Raw genomic sequence first — 19924 nt, forward strand, 5'->3', positions numbered from 1 at the left:
CGTGAGTAACTAGGAACTGATTGAGCAAATATATATTATAATCAGTTCATTTGAATCCAAAAAGTAGTCTATATATTCCAAGCAAGCATACCTGAGCCAGTGATACCACTACTATGCTTAGTACATTAAAGTGCCTTCATGAAGAGCATTGATTGCTTAAGGTCAGTAACTCAGAATCATCATAGATTTGTGCCAGAATGTTCATTAAAATAATGACTTGAAAGCCTTCAGCATGAAGCCAAACTAAACAGAAGGATGTCAAACTATCATTATGTATGGAGATATTTATTACTAGACATTTAATAGAAAACTTTGCCCTTTTGGTGACTTAGTTTATGCCACATTGCCATTACAGAAATATAAATATGTATTTTCTCCTGGGTGTAGTGAAGTCTCTTTTGGTTAAGAGAACAAAAGCAGAGGGGGCATGGCAACTCTTAATCTTCTGTCCAACATTAGCAGTTATTGCTTCCAATTCAGCAGCCAAGTCATTTAACAGCCAAAGTGATGCCTCAATTCATACTCCATAGCCATAAGAAGCAGAGACCTTTGGGGAAATCTTCCATACACTGCTTGCTTTCCTCTGCCCATCCATCAAGCAAATGAGCAATTTATTTCTGCCACGGTACACTGCCACCTCAATGAATTCCTGAAAGACATCCACTGCTGTCAATTTGAGTATCTGCAAACAACCACAAATAAGTTCAATTTGTTCAATTTTATAAGGGATTTTCAAGTAGTGTCCAACATACCTGCTGCGGTTGTAGGAAAGGGACTTAGTTCTGAAGGAGCTTTAGAATAGTAATTGAGTGCTTAGGATACCCTCAAAGGATTTATGAAATATCCTAGGACAACTGAACTGGGCATGCATAACCATACATTGCTGGTTTGTTGTAATTCAGTTAGGAGAAAATGATTAAGCTACAAGTAATTGTACTTAACCTGAAATTTAACTTATTTATGTAGTAGCCCATGGAGATGTGTCACAAATAAAAATATATCTCATAGAAGGAAAAACAAGATCCTCAGCTTTATGTTGTATACTTATATATTATACTCTATTGAGTAATTTGACATATTAGCCAGTACAAACAATTCAGTTGGATAAAAACTGAAAATAAGTAATTAAGTTAAAAAATCACCTTATGTCAATATATCTTGACCTTAGAATTTTAGTGATATACCTAATAACATTGATGTATATTTCAACCAATATGCCTAGATTGAGCTTTGGTTATAAATATCATTTCTAAGAGGCAGGATTTCTTTGTGCAGATGTAGCATTACAATAAAGGCATATTCTTATATATATAAGAAAAGGTTTTCAAAGCTCTGTAATTTTAATATTTTACTATGATTCCTGAAATGACCAATGTAGTTACAATTATGCAATAAAATACAAACATATTATCTATAATATTTTAAACTTAAAATCTCTAAAGTATTATTTAATAGAGAAGTACTAACATAGCTGAATTTAGGCAAAAACTATTTTTAAACATGAGATTTTCATTTCATTCTGTCAACTGCATCAAAAAAAACTGCTTTATCATGATGTGATATAAAGGAAATTTGCAGTGCATTTGAGGAAAAAGAAAAGATGAGGGAGAGTAAAAAGGAATATTTTTCACATAACAATGGAAGCTGAGCTTGTACATTGTTACCTGTGTAGCAATGTCTACAGGCAATACCTTTAGTATTAAAAATTATTAGAGTACCTCCTGAAGCTAACTGTAAACAGTTTTTAAACAGAGAGATACTTTTCAATGATATAGAAAAAGGGGAGGAGTATACCTGGAATTTAAAAGATCTTGAAACAAGGAAGCAATCATATCACCAATTCAAAATTTATATAAAGGAATTTTGTACGCTGTACTTCTTTACAGCAGTTACCTGTCGAGTTGGAAAGTATCTATACATAAGGGAAAATAATTTGATGAATACAATGTTTAAAAAAATATGGTTCTCATCTAGAGCACATGAGAAACAGTTGGAAGAATCCTGGAGAGACAAAAAGTACTGTGTTAAAATTTAGTTGAATTTGAATGAATTTGCATCAGATGGACTTAAAATACAAAAAAGCTGGGGTATAAGAAAGTGAATACTAATGTCCTATTCCTTGTTAGAGATGAGGGCTAGATTCAATGTTACAGACAACCAGTGTTTTACAGAAAATGTTACCTATTTATTACTTCCTTTTTTACTCCACTTGTAAAGAGAAATATCAGCTTCCACTTCCCTATTTTTAAAAATAAATAATAGAAGACATAACAGTCTACTCAGTAAGGACATCCAAGTGTAAACATATACTTCACTTCCTTAGGATTTAAATTAAGGAAAAATAGAAGGAAAAGAAGAGGTGAAAGAAAAAGAATGAGAGTGAGGGAGAGAAAGTAGAGACATAAACAAGAAATAGAAAAGTATACAGAGAGTGAGTTAGTTAGACAAGTATTATTTATAACACAGCAGTGAGCTTTAGAGTGCCAGTATTTCTTTAAAAGTACTTTGACAGTCACTTAACTACTATCCATAACTTTCCAACTACTCAAATATTAAATCACAAAATCATGAAAATATTAAATCATGTAATATTAAATAATTTAAAGTGGTTTCTCAAAAACCACCTAAAGGAAAAATTACTATTTAAGGAAAACAGAAGTATTTTTGAGGATTATTAAAATCAAGCAGAAGGCTGAAGTCTTCACCCCGGAATTTATCATTTTAGACTTATAGCTGTTTATAGTAATAAAAAACCTATGGCGAAAATAAATACTAAAAGTAGTCAGCCTACAATATCAACACCATTTTTTCAGGGTGAGTTTTATTTGAAAAAGAAAGAATATAAAATTTGCAGCTACTGTATATATATATATATATATTTTTTTTTTCTGAGCCACAATTTGTATTGCTAGACTGGGGATGATTATAAACATCCTATTTAACATTATGAAACTAGTGCACATTATTACTCATGACACTTAGTTTTACTCCATTATTCTACCTGTTGATATTAAATTATATTTCTATTATGGATAACATTATAGAATTTGTTGTCAGATAGACTTAGGTTCCAATAAAATATCTTTCACTTATTAATTACTTAATTTCTGTAATTAATTACTTGATTTCTATTATATAGTCACCACTTGTGAAATTGTGACTGAATAATATGAATTTCAGAGTGTTGTTAGGAGAAAAATGTGTGGTGATTAGCAAAGTGTCTGACAAAATTTCAAGGCACAGAACCTATAGCTATTTATTATTATTTTTATCTTTTACACAAGTGTGAAGAGCTTATAGGTTTAGTTGTCATGAGAAGGAGGTAATACAGTTTGTAATGGCCATTTTCTGTGTAGGTTTGTAAAAGTCTATTTAAAGCAGGTAAGATCATATTAAAAATGGTGAAACTTCCTTCAAATGAAGATGATATTGGGTGGGCCAAAATGTTCGTTCGTTTTTTTCCATAAGATGGCTCTAGAAGCACTTAGTTGTCTTTAACTTCATTTGAAACAATTTTGTTAGATTGTATGTGACAGTTGTCATATCAGTGAGCATTTAAAAGTAGACTTATCAAAATTGGTGAATTTTTGTGTAGCCATTTTAACATTGAAGATGGAAGAAAAAAAGCAACATTTTCTGCATTTTATGCTTTATTATTTCAAGAAAGGTAAAAGCACAACTGAAACAAACAAAAAGATATGTGCAGTGTATGGAGAAGGTGCTGTGACTGACTGAACGTGTCAAAAGTGGTTTGCGAAGTTTCGTGCTGGAGATTTCTCGGTGGATGATGCTCCACAGTCGCGTAGATCCGTTGAAGTTGATAGTGATCAAATTGAAACAATAATTGAGAACAATCAACATTATACCACGTGGGAGATAGCCGACATAACTCAAAATATCCAAATCAAGCGTTGAAAATCATTTGAACCAGCTTGGTTATGTGAGTCGCTTTGATGTTTGGGTTCCACATAAGATAAGCTAAAAAAACCTTCTTGACCGTTTTTCTGCATGCGATTCTCTACTGAAACGTAATGAAAGTGTTCCGTTTTTAAAACAAATTGTGACGGGTGATCACAAGTGGATACTGTACAATAATGTGGAACGGAAGAGATCGTGGGGCAAACGAAATGAACCACCACCAGCCACACCAAAGGCCGGTCTTCATCCAAAGAAGGTGATGCTGTGTACATGGTGGGATTGGAAGGGAGTCCTGTATTATGAGCTCCTTCATGGAAAGTAAACGACTAATTCCAATAAGTACTGCTCCCAATTAGACCAACTGAAAGCGGCACTCGATGATAAGCATCTAGATTTAGTCAACAGAAAATGCATAATCTTCCATCAGGATCATGCAAGACCACATGTTTCTTTGATGACCAGGCAAAAACTATTACAGCTTGGCTGGGAAGTTCTGATTCATCCGCCGTATTCACCAGACATTGCACCTTCGGATTTACATTTATTTTGGTCTTTACAAAATTCTCTTAATGGAAAAAATTTCCATTCCCTGGAAGGATATAAAAGGCACCTGGAACAGTTCTTTGCTCAAAAAGATAAAAAATTTTGTCAAGATGGAATTATGAAGTTGCCTTAAAAATGGCAGAAGGTAGTGGAACAAAAGGGTGAATACATTGTTCAATAAAGTTCTTGGTGAAAATGAAAAATGTGTCTTTTATTTTTACTTAAAAAACCAAAGGCACTTTTTGGCCCACCCAATACAAGGATAAGGAAGTTTATTAGATTTGTCCTATTGTCTAATACTCAGATTCAAAGGATTCTCAGAAAGATGACTGAAGCACTAGATTTCAGAACACACTTTTAAATTTTAAAATGTTTTTAAAAAAAAATTAGAACTTTAAAATACGTGTTTGTAGATGGAACTTTGGAAAATAATTGTTCATGTTACAATACCTCAATACATTTCCAAAAATTGATACTGTAGACAAAATCTGACAGGTATCCAATAAAATATGAAATAACAAGTGATTATTATTTTTCTTTTAGTCTTTTTTTCAATTGCATTTTTACTGACATCTTTTTAGAGTACAGCTCTATGAATTTTATCATGTGTATAACTTTGTGTATCCACCACCACAAGTGGGAAACAAAACAGTTCTATCACCCCAGAAAACTCCCTTGTGCTATACTTTCATAGTCACGTCCTCCCCTTTCTCCTAATCCATGGTAACCACATATCTCTTCTCCATCATTTGTCTCTTAGAAAATGGAGTTGTGCAGTATGTGATATTTTGAGATTGGCCTTTTTCACTCAGCATAATGGCCTTGAGATCCATCCAAGGTGATATGTGTATCAATAGTTGCTGAATAATAATAGTCCATGGTCGGGATGTACCATTTTATCCATTCACCAACTGAAGGAATTTGGGTTGTTTTCACTTCAGGGCTTTTACAAATAAAGCTGCTATGAACATTCATACCTCTGTGACTAAGAACATGCATGTCTTTGCATGGACCTAGGTTTTCAGTTCTCTGGGATAAATGGCCAGGAGTAGTAGAGCTGCATCAGAGGGCAAGAATATGATTAACTTTTTAAGAACCTGCCAGACTGTTTTCCAGAGTGACTGTACCATTGTGCATCCTTATGTATAATGTACGAGAGTTCCAGTTGCTCTGTACTCGTCAGCACTTGATATTGTCAGGTTTTATTTTTTTATTGGAGTAAAATTGCTTTACAATGTTTTGTTAGTTTCTGCTGTACAATGAGGTGAATCAGTTATATGTATACCTGTATCCCCTCCCTCTTGGACCTCCCTCCCACCCCCCACTCCCATCCCACCCATCTAGGTCTTCATAGAGCACTGAGCTGTGCTCCCTGTGCTATACAGCAGGTTCCCACTAGCTATCTATTTTACACATGGTAGTGTATTTATGTCAAACCTAATCTCCCAGTTCATCCCACCCTCCCCTTCCCCCCCATGTTCACATGTCCATTGTCTATGTCTACATCTCTATTCCTGCCCTACAAATAGGTTCATCTGTTCCATTTTTCTAGATTCCACATATATGCATTAATATACGATATTTGTTATTCTCTTTCTGACTTACTTCACTCTGTATGACAGACTCAAGGTCCATCCACATCTCTACAAATGACTCAATTTCGTTCCTTTTAATGGCTGAGTAATATTCCATTGTATATATGTACAACATCATCTTTATCCATTCATCTATCATTGGACATTTAGGTTGTTTCCATGTCCTGGCTATTGTAAATAGTGCTGCAATGAACATTGAGGTACATGTGTCGTTTCGAATTATGGTTTTCTCAGGGTATATGCCCAATAGTGGGATTGCTAGGTCATATGGTAGTTCTATTTGTAGTTTTTTAAGGAACCTCCATACTGTTCTCCATAGTGGCTGTATCAATTTACATTCCTACCAACAGTGCAAGAGGGTTCCCTTTTCTCCACACCCTCTCCAGCATTTATTGTTTGTAGATTTTTGATGATGGCCATTCTGACTGGTGTGAGGTGATATCTCATTTTAGTTTTGATTTTCATTTCTCTAATAATGAGTGATGTTGAGCACCTTTTCATGTGCCTCTTGGCCATCTGTATGTCTTCTTTGGTGAAATGTCTATTTAGGTCTTCTACCCATTTTTTAATTGGGTGGTTTGTTTTATTTTGATATTGAGCTTCATAAGCTGTTTGTATATTTTGGAGATTAATCCTTTGTCCATTGCTTCATCTGCAAATATTTTCTCCCATTCTGAGGGTTGTCTTTTCATCTTGTTTATGGTTTCCTTTGCTGTGCAAAAGCTTTTAAGTTTATTTAGGTCCCATTTGTTTAATTTTGTTTTTATTTTCATTACTCTAGGAGGTGATTCAAAAAAGATCTTGCTGTGGTTTATGTCAAAGAGTGTTTTTCCTATGTTTTCCTTTAAGAGACTTTTAGCGTCGAGTCTTACATTTAGGTCTTTAATCCATTTTGAATTTATTTTTGTGTATGGTGTTAGGGAGTGTTCTAATTTCATTCTTTTACATGTAGCTGTCCAATTTTCCCAGCACCACTTATTGAAGAGGCTGTTTTTTCTCCATGTGTGTTCTTGCCTCCTTTGTCATAAATTAGGTGACCATATGTGCATAGGTTTATCTCTGGGATTTCTATACTGTACCATTGAGCTATATTTCTGTTTTTGTGCCAGTACCATACTGTCTTGATTACTGTAGCTTTGCAGTATAGTTTGAAGTCAGGGAGCCTGATTCCTCCACCTCCGTTCTTTTTTTCTTAAGATTGCTTTGGCTGTTTGGGGTCTTTTGTGTTCCCATACAGATTGTAAAATTTTTTGTTCTAATTCTGTGAAGAATGCCATTGATATTTGGATAGGGATTGCATTGAATCTTTAGATTGCTTTGGGTAGTATAGTCATTTTCACAATATTGATTCTTCCAATCCAAGAACATGGTATACTTCTCCATCTTTGATTTATGTCATCTTTGATTTCTTTCATCAGCATTTTATAGTTTTCTGGGTACAAGTCTTTTGCCTCCTTAGGTAGCTTTATTCCTAGGTATTTTTTCTTTTTGTTGCAATGGTAAATGGGATTGTTTCCTTAATTTCTCTTTCTGATTTTTCATTGTTAGTGTATAGGAAAGCTAGAGATTTCTGTGCAATAATTTTGTATCCTGCAACCTTGCCAAATTCATTGATTAGTTCTCATAGTTTTCTGGTGACATCTTTAAGATTTTCTATGTATAGTATCATGCCATCTGCAAACAGTGACAGTTTAACTTCTTTTTTTCCAATTTGTATTCCTTTTATTTCTTTTTCTTCTCTGATTGCCATGGCTAGGACTTCAAAAACTATGTTGAGTGAGAGTGGCGAGAGTGGACATCCTTATCTTGTTCCTGATCTTAGTGGAAATGCTTTCAGTTTTTCACCATTGAGTATGATGTTTGCCATGGGATTGTCATATGTGGCCTTTATTATGTTGAGAATGCTTCTCTCTATGCCCATTTTCTGGAGAGTTTTTATTTTTTAAATGACAAAATTAAAAAGAGTTAATGCTTCTATGTATCTCTTCCTTCAAAATGAAAACTAAAACTGAAATTAAAAATAAACCCTCAAAGTTCAGTTTATTTATGTGATACTCTTGAGAATTCTTCATATCTAAACATATGAGTTGCCCAAATACTTGTAGTAAGAAAAATAAAAATTGTGGCTTTAAATGCTTTTAATGTAAAAAATAATTAAAATAAATTAAGCTTTCAACTCAGTAGACTAGGAAAAAAGGTGCATTGTAAACCCAAATAAAATAAGTAAAATATGTAAAAAGTGAAAATCTGAAAATAATAAGTATATTATTCATGTTAATATGTATATATGATTTTTTATATATAGCATACATATATAATTATATATATATATAGCATATATATAATTTTAAAAACCAATAGAATATGGCTTTAATATCAGCTACTAGCTTGATTTGTGATTTCTCATCTGGACATAATTGATGAACATCTTACCAATGCTGCTATTGAACATGTTCCCCAGTATTTTGGAGTGGAGGTCATGCAAGTTGAGTTTCTGCCTTTTGAAATCAAAAGGTTTAACTAGTTCAACTGGTCAATTCAATAGGCAATGTTAATGGTCTATGGCTTGCCTAAAAATATTAATACAAGTATCTATGACAAAACTAACAATAATTATTGACATACCAGTGTATGTGCTTTGCTTGATGGTCCTTTTAATCTTCACAACAAAAAACTAAGAGACACTTTTTTATTATTATTATTGGGGTATATTTGTTTTACAATGTTGTGTTAGTTTCTACTGTACAGCGGAGTAAAGTAGAGTTCCCTGTGCTATACAGCAGGTTCTCATTAGTTATCTATTTTATACATATTAGTGTATATATGTTAATCCCAATCTATCAATTCATCCCATCCCCCTTCACCCCTTGGTGTCCATACGTTTGTTCTCTACATCTGTGTCTCTATTTCTGCCTTGCAAACCAGTTCATGTTTACCATTTTTCTAGATTCCACAAATATGCATTAATATACAATATTTGTTTTTCTCTTTCTGACTTTCTTTACTATGTATGGCAGTCTCTAGGTCCATTCATGTCTCTACAAATGACCCAATTTCATTCCATTTTATGGCTGAGTAATATTCCAGTGTATATATGTACTACATCTTCTTTATCCATTTGTCTGTCGATGGACATTTAGGTTGCTTCCATAACCAGGCTATTGTAAATAGTGCTGCAATGAACATTGGGGTGCATGTATCTTTTTGAATTATGGTTTTCTCAGGGTATATGCCCAGTAGTGGGATTGCTGGGTCATATGGTAATTCTATTTTTAGTTTTTTAAGGAAACTCCATACTGTTCTCCATAGTTGTTGTATCAGTTTACATTCCCCCCAGCAGTGCAAACACAAAAGACCCTGAATAGCCAAAGCAATCTTCAGGGAAAAAAAAAAAAAAAAAACAGAGCTGGAGGTATCAGACTCCTTGGCTTTAGACTATACTATAAAGCAACAGTAATCAAGACAGTATGGTACTGGCACAAAAACAGAAATGTAGATCAATGGAACAGGATAGAAAGCCCAGAGATAAACCCACGCACCTATGCTCAAGTAATCTGTGACAAAGGAGGCAAGGATATACAATGGAGAAAAGACAACCTCTTCAATAAGTGGTGCTGGGAAAACTGGACAACTACATGTAAAAGAATGAAATTAGGACACTCTCTAACACCATACACAAAAATAAACTCAAAATGGATTAAAGACCTAAATGTAAGACTGGACACTATAAAACTCTTAGAGGAAAACATAGGAAGAACACTTTTGGACATAAATCACGGCAAGATCTTTTTTGACCCACCTACTAGAGTAATGGAAATAAAAACGAAAGGTACTTTTTTAAAAGTGCTTTTCTAGTTGAAGCATCTGAGGCATAGAAAAGAAAGTAACTTGCTCAAATTCATACAGCTAGTAAATATGTTTGTTTGTTTTACTTTTTGTGTTTTAAATTTGAAACTGTAGTGAAAACTTAGAAGTTGTTACTGGTTAGGTTATTACTGTTCAGAGAATCCTGGTCTATAGTGCTATAGTGATATATGTGTGAAGAAAGGCAACATAATATATTTGTCATAGCTGTTAAGAGTTTGACTCTGGATTCAGCCTCCTAACACCTGTGAAACACTTCCATATGTTCAGAAGTCCATAGTTAGCATATAATAACAACTAAACACTAAGATGATAGAATTTTTAAAAAATCATAAAAGAAATAAAATTAACTTACAGTGTCAGTATATGAAAAAAATTACAAATCTGAGAATTTTAAGAAATCGAAAGATGGTATAGTCTTATATTGTAAAAATATCAATTTTCTCAAATATAATAGCTAAATGAAAAACTTCTCAATTTTTTTTATTTACACATTCATCTCAAAGATTAAGAATACAGGGAAGATGAGTTTGAAAATTAATACTAATTAATACTAATGAGTGTGTTCATATGTTTGTACACACAAATTATTATGAAGCTATAATAATTAAATGATATAAAATTGGCACAAGAAGAAATGAATAAGCAGAACAGAAATTCTGAAAGCAGACATATATATATTTATATGAACACAACACATGGGCGCAGGCATACGCATGCATTTGTTAAAAGCTGAATTTGAAATCAGTGTGAAAATGGTTTTGTTGATACATAGGAACCTAGGATTCCATTTAATTCTATGCACCAAAGTAAGTCCTGGGTAGATGCAGCATTTAAACAATTTTAAAACATGGAATTATGATATTACTTGGGGAATTATATTTATGATGAATACTTACATATCCGTAAGTGAGGACAATATTTCCAATATTTTAAGGTTAAAAAAAACAGAAAATATTGATAGACATTTTCAACTTCAGCACACTATTTAAAATAAAACCTAAAACAATGAAAGCAAAATAAACCAAGGAGAAATAGGACAAACTGGAAAAAATATATTTGAAAAACATATTAAATAAAGTAGGCATCCTGAGTAAAAGAGAACTTTGACAACTGACAAACAACATTCCTAAATATGTACAAAAATTTAGTTTACTTTAGTATTGTTTGTGATAGCAAATAGGAGAAAAACATATGTAACAAGATGGTCCTGATTATATGACACATCTTACATATGTAGCCATTAGGAACATTAGAGAAGAATATTTTACAACCTTTACAAATCCTTAATGTATTGTTCCATGAAACAAAAATGTTTTAAAAAGTAACTACAACTTGAATCCCACAGAAGGGGCTAGGAAAAAGTCAAAACATTTGACTGTGTGGTCAAACAGTTTCCTGTGTGGTCAGGGAAATCCATAGAACGTATGAACAATTACATGAGAGATGGACCAGGAAACCTGGGCTTCAGATGACCTAAAAAATATGAATAAGTAGAGGATGAGCACCAACAAAGTGCCCTACTCAGAGTGAATCCAGAGCACAGACAAATAGTGACTATGAGTACAATTCATACTACAAGGCAGTAAATGGAATGTAGAGAGTGAAAGTATTTTTAAAAAAGGAAATACATTGAATGTAGACCACAGAAGGACAGTAGCAGCAGTTCAGAAGAAAATGTACAAATGTCTTTGATAGTAAAGTTCTTGAAATAGAATGAACATCTTCTGGCTTTTCTTGAATTTTTACAAAAATATAATGAGTAGATAGTGAGAAAATCTATAAAGTTCTGTAATGTAATCATAAAAAGAAAATAAGTGAATAAAAGAGACAAAAGCACAATGCAGGAATGGACTGGAACTAATATTTGAGTGTTTACTCTCTGCACAGCATTTTAAGAATGACATTTTATTTCTACCTCAGAAGTTTCATTCTATATGGAATATTAAGTATGTTAAAGATGAGGAAACTGAGATTCAGAGAAAACAATCTCAGAAAAACTCAGTGACTTACTCGGAGCACACACCAGTAAAGAAAGGAGTTGAATTTGAAATCCAAATCTATTTGACTAAAAATCCCAGGATCCTGCCTCCACACACCTGTGCACCCAGCACCGTGCCTTGACCACAGTGGTGCTTAATAAATATTAGCTGTGTTGCTATTGTCATAATACTAAAAAACAGCTTCCTAATAAATGATGACAGCACAATTTCCAGACTAACTAGGGCTGCATTAAAAATGGATGCCATTATTTGCCATCTATATTTATAATTTTTTTTTAGGAAGAATATGTACAGGGGAATGGTGGATTTAGGCAGGAATAGCTGGAATGGAGTTTGAGAATATTTTCTGTAAGATAATTGAAAGACAATAAAAACAAGATGAAATTTTTAACCATTTTTGCTCATGAGACCTTAGAGTCCAAAATTCAATAGTGATTCATACGCTGAAAATCCAAAAATAAGATTTTGAAGGTGACACTCTTTCCTTTTTAGAGGCTTGTAAACAGCTTTTTTACTCTTCACTTAATAATGTTTTCTTTTAAAATATGTCATCTAAAATCCATTTGTAAGACATTTGTCAAACAAATGTCCAGCATTGCTTTATTTTCATGCTTCATTGGAACTCAAATCATACACACTACTCTTTCTGCACATCTTAATTGATTTTATTTACACCCTTAAAAAAAAATTACACCTCAGTGAGAGTTACTTATTAGGCTGCTAAAAATGAGAAATTTATTTTCTAAAGTGCTCTTCCAAAGTATGTGCTCAGAAAATCTGGACACTTGTGAAGAATGAAGTGATTATTAAATAAGTGTTGCAAGTATTAATATCTGGATTACAAATATCTCTATTAATATCAAGTGCTAATTATCTATCTTAATGACTCAAAAACTCTTGAAAATTATATCACTGGAAGAAATGTTAATTGCTGTTACAGTAGTTATGAAGCACATGTCAGCCAAACTGTTGATATAAATTCATTTTTTTTATGGTGGAATATTCTAGCTTTATTCATAGTGCTAAAAGCAAAAGTATAAAAGCTTTACATCACCTAATCATGTTCTTTCTCTCTCTTCCCTTTCTACCTTTCCTTTTTTTGTAATTGAGAATTAGTCTAAATACTTTCTAAATGAAATATTTTGGCATGTACATTGAGCATAATTTTATGATCCAAATTTATAGTCTATTAAATGGGTAACATATCTATGATTGTAATTGAAGAGTTATTTTTGAGTGTGTTACATTTGAAACCACTGGTAATATTATTATTACTATGCAGAATAGCATCTCTATCTTCTTAGCTAGCTATTAAGCATAGTCAAACTATTCTGGATTTTCAAGTAGTAGTAATAGAATTGGAGTAAGATTTTTTTCCCAGCATAATGCCACAGGAGACTTATATAAAACTCAGGACATTCAGAAAATCTCTGTTTGTGGTCAGTGAATAGTGCAAAGCCCTTTCAGCTGTGTTTCATTGTGAGCTGACAGATATTGGCAAGAATGTGGGATGATTATAAACTCTCACATGTAACCCTTGAGAAAGAAGATCATGATGTAATAAAATGCATTGACCTCAGTAAAGTGTTTAATGGGAAACATATTCTCAATCATGCCTTTCACACATATGCTTGAATTCTTATGTGAATTACTTAAAAGTAACTACTTATAAAAGGCATGTGTATAACCTTGATTACTTTAACAAACTCTTGTATAAAAGCTAAGTTATATCTTCTTACCCAGGGCTCCCTAAAGTCTCTACAGGAAAACTGAAGCTCAAATTTCAGAGTTTGTGAGTTCTTTTACAGGGGGTTGGCAACAGAGCTATGGAAGCACTCCGCAGAGGTGTAGCAAAAGATAAATGTTCTTTTTAGTTCAAGTTTTCTTTATATTTTGACTAATTAAAAAAATGACAGGGTACTTTGTTTCTTAAATCTAGTACATACAGTGAATGGAACATTTCATTATGATGAGGAATTCCAGGAAGTGTAAAGAAATCTCAAGGACAATCTTAAAAATATTTCAACATGTGCTTTTACAAGCAAAGTAAAGCCACATTCAACTCAGTTAAGCAGACTCACAATCACTTAGGGGCTTAGTATCAGTTCTTCATTAGGCAATCTTTTTCCTAATTAATATTCATTACAATGATCACCCATCTAAAACTTTCATTTGGAAAGTGCCTAAGATATATTTATTTTTGATGCAAATAAGACTATTATATAGATGCCTGTGGATGCCTCAAAATCTACTTTTCTCAGATCAGTTAGAAATTACATTTTTAAAGGACACGATTTTTAGACAGGTATACAATTACGCTTTATTAAAATGTCTTAAACACCTTTTCAATCATTCTGGTTTAGAGAATGCTAAAGACATATGGTTCACAATCTTGCCAAATATCATTCTTGTATGATTAAAAACATATTAAAATAATTTTTTTTAATCTTTTGGTTGCACTGCATGGCATGTGGGGTCTTATTTCCCCTACCAGGGATCGAACCTGCTCCCCTTGCATTGGAAGTGCTGAGTCTTAACCACTGGACAACCAGGGAAGTCCCTGAAATCTTGTTTTCAATTGGCACATTTGATATATTCTTTTACAGAACAGTTTGTGGGGATGTGGGATTACCCCCTTTACCTTATCTTTGAGATTTTATCCTCATTGGTAGGATGACCATATAAATTATTATCTAATTCAGGTTACTTTTGCGAGGGAGAGAAAATGCAACTGATAATTTTTTCTCAGACAATAAGCATCAATTGATGTAGTCCTAGGGAATTTAGAAAGTGTGGTTACTCCAATCACATCAGATAACATCTACAGTCTCTCATACAATGCCCTAGAGTCCCATTGTATAGAAGAGTGGCAGAGATTCCTTTCTGCTCAGAAAAATCCATATTCTTCTCTTCTTCTTAGACACACAGCTAGACCACATTTTCCTTGCTTCTTTATCATTGTAGTCAATGGACTGTGGCACTAGATGTAGTGCCGTTTCCACATCTAGCCTATCAAAACCTCCCACTCTTGCTCCTCTGTGTCCTTTATCCCTTCTGGGTGTCTGACATGGCCATAACTTTTAGGATGACTTTGGAAACCTGTGTTTTGAAGATGGTAGAGCTTTTGTCAACCTGGATCTTGAATGACTGCATGCAAGATGACTCTGCCAATCTTCTTACCTATCCAGCATATTACCTTAGGAAGAAATAAACTTCTCAGTGCTTGTTATGAGTTGAATTGTGTTCCTCTAAAGCATGTTTAAATTCTAACTTCCAGTAGCTCAGAATGTGACCTATTTAGAAGTGGAGTCGTTACACATATAATTAGTTAAGATGAACTTATACTGGAGTATGGTGGACCTTAATCCAATATGACTGGTATCCTTATAAGAAGTGGGAAATTTGGGCACAGACACAGACCTCATGTGAAGACAGAGACAGACAAACACAGAGGGAAGATGGCCATGTGAATATGGAAGCAGAGACTGGAGTTAAGCTGCTACCAACTAAGGAGTACCTGGGGCTACCAGAAGCTGGAAGAGTCAAGAAAGGATCCTCTCCTAGAAGCTTTGGAGGAAGCATGGTCCTGCCAACATCTGGATTTTGAAATTTTAGCCTCTAGAACTTAGAGAGAATAAATTTCTTTGTTTAAAACCACTCAGTTTGTGGCCCTTTGCTAAAGCAGCCCTAGGAAACTGATAAAATATTGAAGTCATTGTGGACTTTCGTGGTTAGCATCACCTAATACGGAAAAAATGACCATGGTTCTGATACAGTAGGATTTTAAAAATATATTATTCATATGACAGGACTAGATCAATTCCCCGGTTTCACAGTTGGAGCAATTCTACTTCCTTAGAGTTGTGGTTTTAGGTATTTTCAAGGAATGGATAATTTGTGGCTAGGTGTTTTATTCCAGAACCAAGTAGCTTTGCCAAAAAGGGAGTTATTTGCTAAACAGTCCACATGAATGGATAACAGATCTCCATCCATGTATGCGAAAAGTCTGTTTAGTAACCATCTATGCTTAAATATAAAAATTAAATCTAAATCTAATTAACTTGAAATCCCTTTGCTCTCCGAAACATAAGATTTAAGCAAACTTCAAATAACTTTTCCCTGTGCCAACTTTTATTGCATGCATAAGCTTATTTCCCCTACTGCTACTTAGCCCACTCCTTAACCAAGTACATTCAGAAAGCAAGATCCATGTCTCAGGAAGTATTAAAAAAGCACTAATTATAAAATAGGTTAAATAATTCAGTCATTTAGAAGGAAAAAAAAATCCCAAACACATCTGAGTACTAATCCATGAATGACAAACATGTTTGTAAACAATAGCCTATGAACTGTCTGTGAAAAAGCTTGTGGCTGAAATGAGTTTGCATTGTTACCTGAGAAGGATGTACAGAGGAAATGTTAGAAAGGATAGAGAACAAAGCCTTTGAATAGGGGCAAAGCATCAATTGTAAGTATAATAAATATCTGACATAGATCACCAAAATCAGTGCGACTTGTATTTATTTATCATCAGGAAATACAACAAAAGCATTTGTGATATACTAAATAAATAACAACAGCAACAACAAATCCCAGAGATAAACAAAAGCGTTCTAAGCTGAATGCCACATAGGAAATGTATAAAAAGCAGTAATATCTGAGGCAGTAGATAGAGCACCCCTGAACTTCCTTCAGGAAATGAATTGCTAACACATGGCAGCCAGCAGCAAATGCGCAGCCAGCTCCCAGTCAGAGAAACATGCCTTATCCACAGGTTATGGAATAAACACAGATGCAGCAAAATGAGTCACCAGAGGAAAACAAAAATCTAAATTGAAGGTAAATGAAGCTTTGTGCACATGCATGACAAGAAATCCATTGAGCAAAAGTAATTTTATATCTGTGCCAGAATGGCTGTCTTATATATTGGAAATAGGGAACAGGAGAGAAAGGAAATTGTCACATAATAGCAGACCTTGAAGTGTACTAAAATAGAGAAGGCCTTCTGTATTGGCACAAAAAGAAAAAAATATACTCTAACAGGTAAAATTCATTCAAAGTGCTCTCAAAATGGGATGAAGAAATGTTGATACATAAAAGAGAGGGGGAAAATGTCCAACGGAAGAAAATATTGAGAATAAAAAAAATGTTCAATGAAAGATGCAACAGAAAATAATGAGATTCTAGAAAAAATACCTTCCTTTATAGCACACATAAAATGACATAAAAATCAATCATTTCCAGAATATATTCTTATAAAGTTACTATATAACTCTTGCTATTTTTTCAGAAGTTACCGTAAAACTGTCTTATTTTATTTGAATCAATTATTAGTGCAGGGAGGACATTAATTTCTGAATTATACTGTATACTAGCACAGGTTTTTCTATGCATTCAAAACAAAAATTCCATGAAACTTCCCTTGTTATTTTAACCTTATTTAGCCTCTGCAGTGTGTCTCTGCATTTGTGGGTATCTAGGATAACACTGGCAGGAATTTCTTGAGACAGAAGATTATAGGTTTGCCCCTTGGAAAATTTGTATAGGGTCTATAATATTTTTCACTTAATATTGATAGCAGAGTTCTTTTGGCTCAGCTTGCTTATCAGAGAAAGGAAGTGGTATTTTCATGTCTTATGAGCTAACTTTAGTTAGTAACCTTGATGTGAATTCACCTTCACTGCCTGCCTTGTGTTTTTAATGAGAGAGTAAACTGAACAAATGTAAGTATTCCAAATCTCTTTTCCAAGTGTGTCAATAGTATGAAGTGACCTTGGAGAGGATCTCGGCTCACCCATAACGGTATCTTGGTAGAAAGCCATTTGGCCCTAATGGGAGCAGTGGGTCAGCTCATCCTGCCCAGTTGGCAGGGACATGCTATATCGGGCACATGCTGCTCAGTGAAACCATCCACATTTGTAGCCCTGAATGTTGGCTGCTACAAGGCGAGAAGGAAAGAAGAAATCACTCTCTCTCCCTATGCTGATTCTCTCTGAGCAAATCTGTCTTTTTTTTCATTTGTTTAGAAGTCTATACAGGTTCAAGATACAAGTTCAATCAGTGAAGCAATCTAAACAAGAGTTTTGCTGAAATAGCAGACCTGCAGTGGAGACCTTACTGGAAATTGGGAAGGGATGAGAATGCATTTGCTGAAAGATGTTGGTCTCCTTAGGAATGGAGATAAATTTGGATCCTTGTAGGAGAAAAGTATGATACAGTTAGACCAGATTAATAAAGACTATGTAGTAGAAAAATCCTGTAGTTTTATCTTTTCCTTTTCTTTGTGGTAAGAAATAAAAAATTAGGCACCAATAGGAAAACAGAAGAAAACAAAAAAGAAGCTAGTGGTCCTTAGATAATATCCAAAGGAAAAGCAAAAGGCTAAGCATAATATATTTGCCATGTAATAAATGGGCTTCTCTGCTTTTAAATTTTTTTCTCATAAAAACACCAGCAAAACCACACATGTGAATCTTGATTCACCAAGAAAAAAGACAGAAAACAAGAGATTTCTTTCATTAAAGACAGCAGTTAATAGGTAAAGAAATATTGAACCTTCTCACCTGGTGATTCTGAACCACCAAGGGCCAATAAAAGCCTTTGAACTCTATAATCAAAGCTACTCATGACCCTAAGGGCTATTTGATCCCAGAATTGTGATCTGAACCTCATAAGAGGTTCCAATTCTCCAGGAAAGGAATCAGGCAGGATAGGGCATAAGGATTTTAAGGTGAAGGTTTGTTTAGGGAGTTGTAACTCTTGTTGATATTTCTATTTTGTCAGTATGGTTGGCTTCTAATGTGTCATTTTGGCTAAGCTGAACTATGTTTCCTGGAATCCTCTTCCTAGAATGTTTCTGGCTCAGATTGGTCAGGACACAATATATGAGAGATTCGGAAGCAGTGGCAATGTTTATTCTTGGAAGGTTGAAGTAAATCATGTATGTCTTTCTGAATCTGCTTGCTCACCTTGTTGATTGGGCAACAGTTGGGTTCTTCACTGCCAGCTCCCAAGTGATTTTTTTCCCTTGCACTTCTCCATATCCTGGTGTGAGTGAGGCCAGAGCACACTGGAGACATCGTGGATTCTAATGAAAGACAGACACAAGCCCCATCTTGTTCTTTGAGGTCTTCATGTGTCACTGCTCATCCCCACGTTCCCTTCTGATTGTCCAGGGACTTCACACTCAACACCAGCAAAGAAGAAACAGTGACACTGAGACTGTCCTACCAGCTCCTACAATCGTGTAAGTTTGCTTCACGTTACATGTCTCTTATTCTACATTATTTTCTAGTGGTTCTGAATGAATGTTGACTGATATGGACCTTTTTCTCTAAATGCTTTGATATATTCAAAGTCTGGTATATATTAAGATCCATTCTTTTAAACTATCATGATGTATTTTACAATTATACTGCTAAAGTTTCCTTATTAAGATGAATTTACTTAAGATTTTTAGAATCTTCATCAAAAAATAATAAAAATGGTTTATACAGAAATTCAGTAATGCCTTCACCATCTAACAATTCTCTACATCTTTTTTCAGATCAAACTCAGTTCTGCATTGTTCCATTTTTTCTAAGACTAAATGAGACATCAGAATTATCTCACATCCATTTTTTTCTGTTCTTAAGAAAAGTAGGCACTTGTTGCTACTGGCTCAATTGTTTATTTTAATTAGAGTGATAAATCTTATAATATGTGAAATTGTAATTAACATTATTCATTAGGGAATGCCACAGAAAATATAACAGATTTCTGGCATTTAAGAAATTTAGTGCTAATAACTTACATCTTTGATTTAGTCTAAGGTGACTATTGCTTTTTTCCCCACCTACATCAGTTCTTGTTTTAAACTGCTGTCTCAAATTAATTAATAATAGTAATCTTTTTATTTAAATTATATAAAATACACTAGAACTCAGATAATTAACCTAAAAAAATACCTACCTGTTTCTATCTCAATATTTTCCGGTTTAGATTTGACCGGAATGAAATAAG

At 33.9% G+C, this 19924-nt stretch overlaps 1 long non-coding RNA gene across 2 annotated transcripts in view; it reads left to right on the forward strand.

The window, feature by feature from the left end:
* Positions 1 to 19924, forward strand: part of LOC307185600 — an 89245-nt gene that overhangs the window by 33945 nt on the left and 35376 nt on the right. Inside the window, exon 3 of one of the 2 annotated variants that reach the window (XR_013828104.1) lies at positions 19099 to 19169. This is a non-coding gene — a long non-coding RNA (uncharacterized lncRNA). Of the gene's footprint in view, positions 1 to 18984; positions 19170 to 19924 lie in introns of those variants that run through there. The other variant, XR_013828105.1, reaches the window with a different exon arrangement.

This window comes from Stenella coeruleoalba (genome assembly GCF_951394435.1).
Source record: "Stenella coeruleoalba genome assembly, chromosome: 4".
In the NCBI taxonomy this organism is placed as follows: Eukaryota; Metazoa; Chordata; class Mammalia; order Artiodactyla; family Delphinidae; genus Stenella; species Stenella coeruleoalba.